Raw genomic sequence first — 7,500 nt, forward strand, 5'->3', positions numbered from 1 at the left:
CTGACGGTGACTCAGGCATCCGTGTACTGCCACCACTATCCACCCCCCCCCCCTCTCTCTCTGCCCCCTTCCCACACAATACCAAATTTAACCAACTTTATCGCTTAACCTAACTGTGGCTGTACCAGTTTATCGCTTAACCTAACTGTGGCTGTACCAGTTTATCGCTTAACCTAACTGTGGCTGTACCAGTTTATCGCTTAACCTAACTGTGGCTGTACCAGTTTATCGCTTAACCTAACTGTGGCTGTACCAGTTTATCGCTTAACCTAACTGTGGCTGTACCAGTTTATCGCTTAACCTAACTGTGGCTGTACCAGTTTATCGCTTAACCTAACTGTGGCTGTACCAGTTTATCGCTTAACCTAACTGTGGCTGTACCAGTTTATCGCTTAACCTAACTGTGGCTGTACCAGTTTATCGCTTAACCTAACTGTGGCTGTACCAGTTTATCGCTTAACCTAACTGTGGCTGTACCAGTTTATCGCTTAACCTAACTGTGGCTGTACCAGTTTATCGCTTAACCTAACTGTGGCTGTACCAGTTTATCGCTTAACCTAACTGTGGCTGTACCAGTTTATCGCTTAACCTAACTGTGGCTGTACCAGTTTATCGCTTAACCTAACTGTGGCTGTACCAGTTTATCGCTTAACCTAACTGTGGCTGTACCAGTTTATCGCTTAACCTAACTGTGGCTGTACCAGTTTATCGCTTAACCTAACTGTGGCTGTACCAGTTTATCGCTTAACCTAACTGTGGCTGTACCAGATTATCGCTTAACCTAGCTGTGGCTGTACCAGATTATCGCTTAACCTAACTGTGGCTGTACCAGATTATCGCTTAACCTAACTGTGGCTGTACCAGATTATCGCTTAACCTAACTGTGGCTGTACCAGATTATCGCTTAACCTAACTCAATTTGTCCCTTAACCTAACTCAATTTGTCCCTTAACCTAACTCAATTTGTCCCTTAACCTAACTCAATTTGTCCCTTAACCTAACTCAATTTGTCCCTTAACCTAACTCAATTTGTCCCTTAACCTAACTCAATTTGTCCCTTAACCTAACTCAATTTGTCCCTTAACCTAACTCAATTTGTCCCTTAACCTAACTCAATTTGTCCCTTAACCTAACTCAATTTGTCCCTTAACCTAACTCAATTTGTCCCTTAACCTAACTCAAGTTGTCCCTTAACCTAACTCAAGTTGTCCCTTAACCTAACTCAAGTTGTCCCTTAACCTAACTCAAGTTGTCCCTTAACCTAACTCAAGTTGTCCCTTAACCTAACTCAAGTTGTCCCTTAACCTAACTCAAGTTGTCCCTTAACCTAACTCAAGTTGTCCCTTAACCTAACTCAAGTTGTCCCTTAACCTAACTCAAGTTGTCCCTTAACCTAACTCAAGTTGTCCCTTAACCTAACTCAAGTTGTCCCTTAACCTAACTCAAGTTGTCCCTTAACCTAACTCAAGTTGTCCCTTAACCTAACTCAAGTTGTCCCTTAACCTAACTCAAGTTGTCCCTTAACCTAACTCAAGTTGTCCCTTAACCTAACTCAAGTTGTCCCTTAACCTAACTCAATTTGTCCCTTAACCTAACCCACGTTGTCCCTTAACCTAACTCAAGTTGTCCCTTAACCTAACTCAATTTGTCCCTTAACCTAACTCAATTTGTCCCTTAACCTAACTCAATTTGTCCCTTAACCTAACTCAAGTTGTCCCTTAACCTAACTCAAGTTGTCCCTTAACCTAACTCAAGTTGTCCCTTAACCTAACTCAAGTTGTCCCTTAACCTAACTCAAGTTGTCCCTTAACCTAACTCAAGTTGTCCCTTAACCTAACTCAAGTTGTCCCTTAACCTAACTCAAGTTGTCCCTTAACCTAACTCAAGTTGTCCCTTAACCTAACTCAAGTTGTCCCTTAACCTAACTCAAGTTGTCCCTTAACCTAACTCAATTTGTCCCTTAACCTAACTCAAGTTGTCCCTTAACCTAACTCAAGTTGTCCCTTAACCTAACTCAATTTGTCCCTTAACCTAACTCAATTTGTCCCTTAACCTAACTCAAGTTGTCCCTTAACCTAACTCAAGTTGTCCCTTAACCTAACTCAAGTTGTCCCTTAACCTAACTCAAGTTGTCCCTTAACCTAACTCAAGTTGTCCCTTAACCTAACTCAAGTTGTCCCTTAACCTAACTCAAGTTGTCCCTTAACCTAACTCAAGTTGTCCCTTAACCTAACTCAAGTTGTCCCTTAACCTAACTCAAGTTGTCCCTTAACCTAACTCAAGTTGTCCCTTAACCTAACTCAAGTTGTCCCTTAACCTAACTCAAGTTGTCCCTTAACCTAACTCAAGTTGTCCCTTAACCTAACTCAAGTTGTCCCTTAACCTAACTCAAGTTGTCCCTTAACCTAACTCAATTTGTCCCTTAACCTAACTCAATTTGTCCCTTAACCTAACTCAATTTGTCCCTTAACCTAACTCAAGTTGTCCCTTAACCTAACTCAATTTGTCCCTTAACCTAACTCAATTTGTCCCTTAACCTAACTCAATTTGTCCCTTAACCTAACTCAATTTGTCCCTTAACCTAACTCAAGTTGTCCCTTAACCTAACTCAAGTTGTCCCTTAACCTAACCCACGTTGTCCCTTAACCTAACCCACGTTGTCCCTTAACCTAACCGACGTTGTCCCTTAACCTAACCGACGTTGTCCCTTAACCTAACCGACGTTGTCCCTTAACCTAACCGACGTTGTCCCTTAACCTAACCCACGTTGTCCCTTAACCTAACCCACGTTGTCCCTTAACCTAACCCACGTTGTCCCTTAACCTAACCCACGTTGTCCCTTAACCTAACCCACGTTGTCCCTTAACCTAACCCACGTTGTCCCTTAACCTAACCCACGTTGTCCCTTAACCTAACCCACGTTGTCCCTTAACCTAACCCACGTTGTCCCTTAACCTAACCCACGTTGTCCCTTAACCTAACCCACGTTGTCCCTTAACCTAACCCACGTTGTCCCTTAACCTAACCCACGTTGTCCCTTAACCTAACCCACGTTGTCCCTTAACCTAACCCACGTTGTCCCTTAACCTAACCCACGTTGTCCCTTAACCTAACCCACGTTGTCCCTTAACCTAACCCACGTTGTCCCTTAACCTAACCCACGTTGTCCCTTAACCTAACCCACGTTGTCCCTTTGCCTAACATAGTTCACTGCTCGGAATCTCTGGTGTCGTTGTTATCCTCATGTAGATGTCTTGCGAGTGTTGCTTACTTTCCACATATTCCTGCTATCCACTGTCAATTGTACTGCAATAGGACTATATCGCCGACCCCCCCCCTCCCCCCCCTCTGTCCCCCTCTGTCCCCCTCTTTGTGTCTCTGTCCTCTCAAGCTGGTCGGTCTGGCGTTTGAGTGTTAAATGAGCCTCGCAGCTGTTCAGTTGCATTCAGATGTCGACGCCCTCAGTGTACGTCGTGGTATGGTCTGTGTCCATTGTCCGCTGATGTCGTACGCGTAACCCACACGCTGTACCGATCATCGGTCGTTACGTACAGAGTGAAGTAGTGTGATACGTGTGACCGTACGCTGGCTGTGCCCAACGGTGTCGAATCTCAATTTCCATATGTTGTGCTTGATGCTACTTGTCTCGTCTCCCAATAACAGCTAGGTTGCACTGTGGTACGCCGTAGAGGCGTGTGGGAGGAACGTACGAACGCATTGTATGTCACCCTGGGTCGCTGGGGGTGGTGGTGCGGTGAGTCAGGTCAGGTCAGGTCAGCGTGAGCCGTCTGATGTAGTGACGCGTGTATTCCGACTTTGTCGTATTGCCTCACACAAAGTGCTACCCTGGTGGACCGCGTTCCATATCTGGGACATGCCGCAGATGCCGGTTGACAGTGGATCGCGGAAGGTACATCGCATACGTGCGCGGGCCACCTTCCACGTGTTCTCTTCTGCACATGTCGCAGTGTGTATGTGGTCTGATGTAGCGTGTCGTGACACATGACATCCTGGCATGCAAGAATTGTTGAATTCGCAAATGTAGGTGGACATCTACGTTTACTGCCCAAGATACGCAAATGAACTGGAAATCCGTTGTTGAGCGGTTGTTCACGCTGGAGGTGAATCTGTGATGGCGACGATCGGTACAGCTATTAACCGGTTGTTTCAGCGGTACCCGCCACATCCACACGCGTGACTAGGCCCATGTGGGTATGAAGCGATACGCGGCGGTGGCTTGGTGGGACTGTTCCCGGCCGGTGAAGGGGGGCCGCCCGGCGTGTTGGCCGCGCGCTGCGTGGGCGCACGCGCAACAGGCGGCTGGTGGGGGGCGCCGAGTGGCAGGAGCGCCAGCCGACGGGCCCGGCAGGCGGCGCAGCTACGCTGCGGCGCACCCTGCACGCGGCGCCTGGCGGCCAAAGTTGGTTCAGCCGAGCCCGGTGCGAAGCGCGGTGGACATCTGCAGTGTGCTGGTCTGATTGAGGACTGTGTGCGTTGAGGATGCGCCGCCGCCTGGCACTCGGCGCCGCGACGCCGTCTGCTGCTCGGTCGCCCCAGCGGTTCTCGCAGGTGGTTTGTATCGCAGTTGTGCGGACGTGTTGGCGCGTGCGCTGTGCTGGGAGAGTTCGCTTCTGCACCCAAGTGGGGCTTTGCCCTTGTGTGGCGCTGGCGTTGGAGCTGCCGGTCACCATAGGTGGCGCGTGTTGTCTCCCGCCGGCAATGCCACGACAGCACGCTCCCGGGCCTCTGTCGGCAGCGGCAAGCTCAGTTGGGAGCAAGGGTGTTCGCACTAAAACCGTCTACTCGCCTAACTCCGGGCGATTGCGCCTCTCTCGAAACCGACCAAGTACCTAGGACGGCGCTGCGCGCCGCCGGGACCTGAGAGGGTTTCGAGGTGTATCGTGCAGGGGAGCTCGGCCTCCTCCTGTTTGCAGAATAATTGAGCGGACGCTTGCGTGTTCGCGCGGGCCCCCGGGACACACTCCCGGGCGGCCGGCTGCTCAGCTCTAGTTGACGCAGCTCCCTGGTTGATCCTGCCAGTAGTCATATGCTTGTCTCAAAGATTAAGCCATGCATGTCTCAGTACAAGCCGCATTAAGGTGAAACCGCGAATGGCTCATTAAATCAGTTATGGTTCCTTAGATCGTACCCACGTTACTTGGATAACTGTGGTAATTCTAGAGCTAATACATGCAAACAGAGTCCCGACCAGAGATGGAAGGGACGCTTTTATTAGATCAAAACCAATCGGATTGGCTTGTCTGGTCCGTTTGCCTTGGTGACTCTGAATAACTTTGGGCTGATCGCACGGTCCTCGTACCGGCGACGCATCTTTCAAATGTCTGCCTTATCAACTGTCGATGGTAGGTTCTGCGCCTACCATGGTTGTAACGGGTAACGGGGAATCAGGGTTCGATTCCGGAGAGGGAGCCTGAGAAACGGCTACCACATCCAAGGAAGGCAGCAGGCGCGCAAATTACCCACTCCCGGCACGGGGAGGTAGTGACGAAAAATAACGATACGGGACTCATCCGAGGCCCCGTAATCGGAATGAGTACACTTTAAATCCTTTAACGAGTATCTATTGGAGGGCAAGTCTGGTGCCAGCAGCCGCGGTAATTCCAGCTCCAATAGCGTATATTAAAGTTGTTGCGGTTAAAAAGCTCGTAGTTGGATTTGTGTCCCACGCTGTTGGTTCACCGCCCGTCGGTGTTTAACTGGCATGTATCGTGGGACGTCCTGCCGGTGGGGCGAGCCGAAGGGGTGCTTTCGCGTCCCGAGGCGGACCCCGTTTAAATCCTACCAGGGTGCTCTTTGTTGAGTGTCTCGGTGGGCCGGCACGTTTACTTTGAACAAATTAGAGTGCTTAAAGCAGGCAAGCCCGCCTGAATACTGTGTGCATGGAATAATGGAATAGGACCTCGGTTCTATTTTGTTGGTTTTCGGAACCCGAGGTAATGATTAATAGGGACAGGCGGGGGCATTCGTATTGCGACGTTAGAGGTGAAATTCTTGGATCGTCGCAAGACGAACAGAAGCGAAAGCATTTGCCAAGTATGTTTTCATTAATCAAGAACGAAAGTTAGAGGTTCGAAGGCGATCAGATACCGCCCTAGTTCTAACCATAAACGATGCCAGCCAGCGATCCGCCGCAGTTCCTCCGATGACTCGGCGGGCAGCCTCCGGGAAACCAAAGCTTTTGGGTTCCGGGGGAAGTATGGTTGCAAAGCTGAAACTTAAAGGAATTGACGGAAGGGCACCACCAGGAGTGGAGCCTGCGGCTTAATTTGACTCAACACGGGAAACCTCACCAGGCCCGGACACCGGAAGGATTGACAGATTGATAGCTCTTTCTTGATTCGGTGGGTGGTGGTGCATGGCCGTTCTTAGTTGGTGGAGCGATTTGTCTGGTTAATTCCGATAACGAACGAGACTCTAGCCTGCTAACTAGTCGCGTGACATCCTTCGTGCTGTCAGCGATTACTTTTCTTCTTAGAGGGACAGGCGGCTTCTAGCCGCACGAGATTGAGCAATAACAGGTCTGTGATGCCCTTAGATGTTCTGGGCCGCACGCGCGCTACACTGAAGGAATCAGCGTGTCTTCCTAGGCCGAAAGGTCGGGGTAACCCGCTGAACCTCCTTCGTGCTAGGGATTGGGGCTTGCAATTGTTCCCCATGAACGAGGAATTCCCAGTAAGCGCGAGTCATAAGCTCGCGTTGATTACGTCCCTGCCCTTTGTACACACCGCCCGTCGCTACTACCGATTGAATGATTTAGTGAGGTCTTCGGACTGGTACGCGGCATCGACTCTGTCGTTGCCGATGCTACCGGAAAGATGACCAAACTTGATCATTTAGAGGAAGTAAAAGTCGTAACAAGGTTTCCGTAGGTGAACCTGCGGAAGGATCATTACCGACTAGACTGCATGTCTTTCGATGTGCGTGTCGTGTCGCGCAACACGCTACCTGTACGGCAGTGGCCGTGCGCCGCGTGCGGAACCACGCGTGCCTCTCAAAACTAGCGGAAGTGTTGTTGTTGTGTGGTACGAGCGCTGAAGCTCTGGAGCGGCTGGCCTGCGGTACCTGGCGCCTGGCGCCGGTTTTGAATGACGTTCGCCCGAGTGCCTGTCCGCTCCGGTGTGGAGCCGTACGACGCCCATCGGCTGTGAGGCCGTTGGACACAAAAAAAATAGTGGAACAGGGGCCGTCAGACGCCTCAGTCCCGCAAATGCTACTGTCTTGAAAGAGACAGTGGGAGACTGAAAAGGAAAAGATCACCCAGGACGGTGGATCACTCGGCTCGTGGGTCGATGAAGAACGCAGCAAATTGCGCGTCGACATGTGAACTGCAGGACACATGAACATCGACGTTTCGAACGCACATTGCGGTCCATGGATTCCGTTCCCGGGCCACGTCTGGCTGAGGGTCGGCTACGTATACTGAAGCGCGCGGCGTTTGTCCCGCTTCGGAGACGTGGGAGTGTCGTGGTCGCCTGTGTG

The 7,500-nt window shown here is 50.4% G+C and overlaps 2 non-coding genes across 2 annotated transcripts; both read left to right on the top strand.

The window, feature by feature from the left end:
- The first annotated feature begins 5,020 nt into the window (after nucleotides 1-5,020).
- On the top strand, nucleotides 5,021-6,913 carry LOC126334146 (small subunit ribosomal RNA). The gene has a single exon (XR_007564582.1). It is a non-coding gene; the product is annotated as a small subunit ribosomal RNA (ribosomal RNA).
- A 362-nt stretch (nucleotides 6,914-7,275) lies between these two features.
- Nucleotides 7,276-7,430, top strand: LOC126334144 (5.8S ribosomal RNA). Its single transcript, XR_007564580.1, has one exon. It is a non-coding gene; the product is annotated as a 5.8S ribosomal RNA (ribosomal RNA).
- The last annotated feature ends 70 nt before the right edge of the window (nucleotides 7,431-7,500 follow it).

Source organism: Schistocerca gregaria, unplaced genomic scaffold (assembly GCF_023897955.1).
Source record: "Schistocerca gregaria isolate iqSchGreg1 unplaced genomic scaffold, iqSchGreg1.2 ptg001705l, whole genome shotgun sequence".
Classification (NCBI taxonomy): Eukaryota; Metazoa; Arthropoda; class Insecta; order Orthoptera; family Acrididae; genus Schistocerca; species Schistocerca gregaria.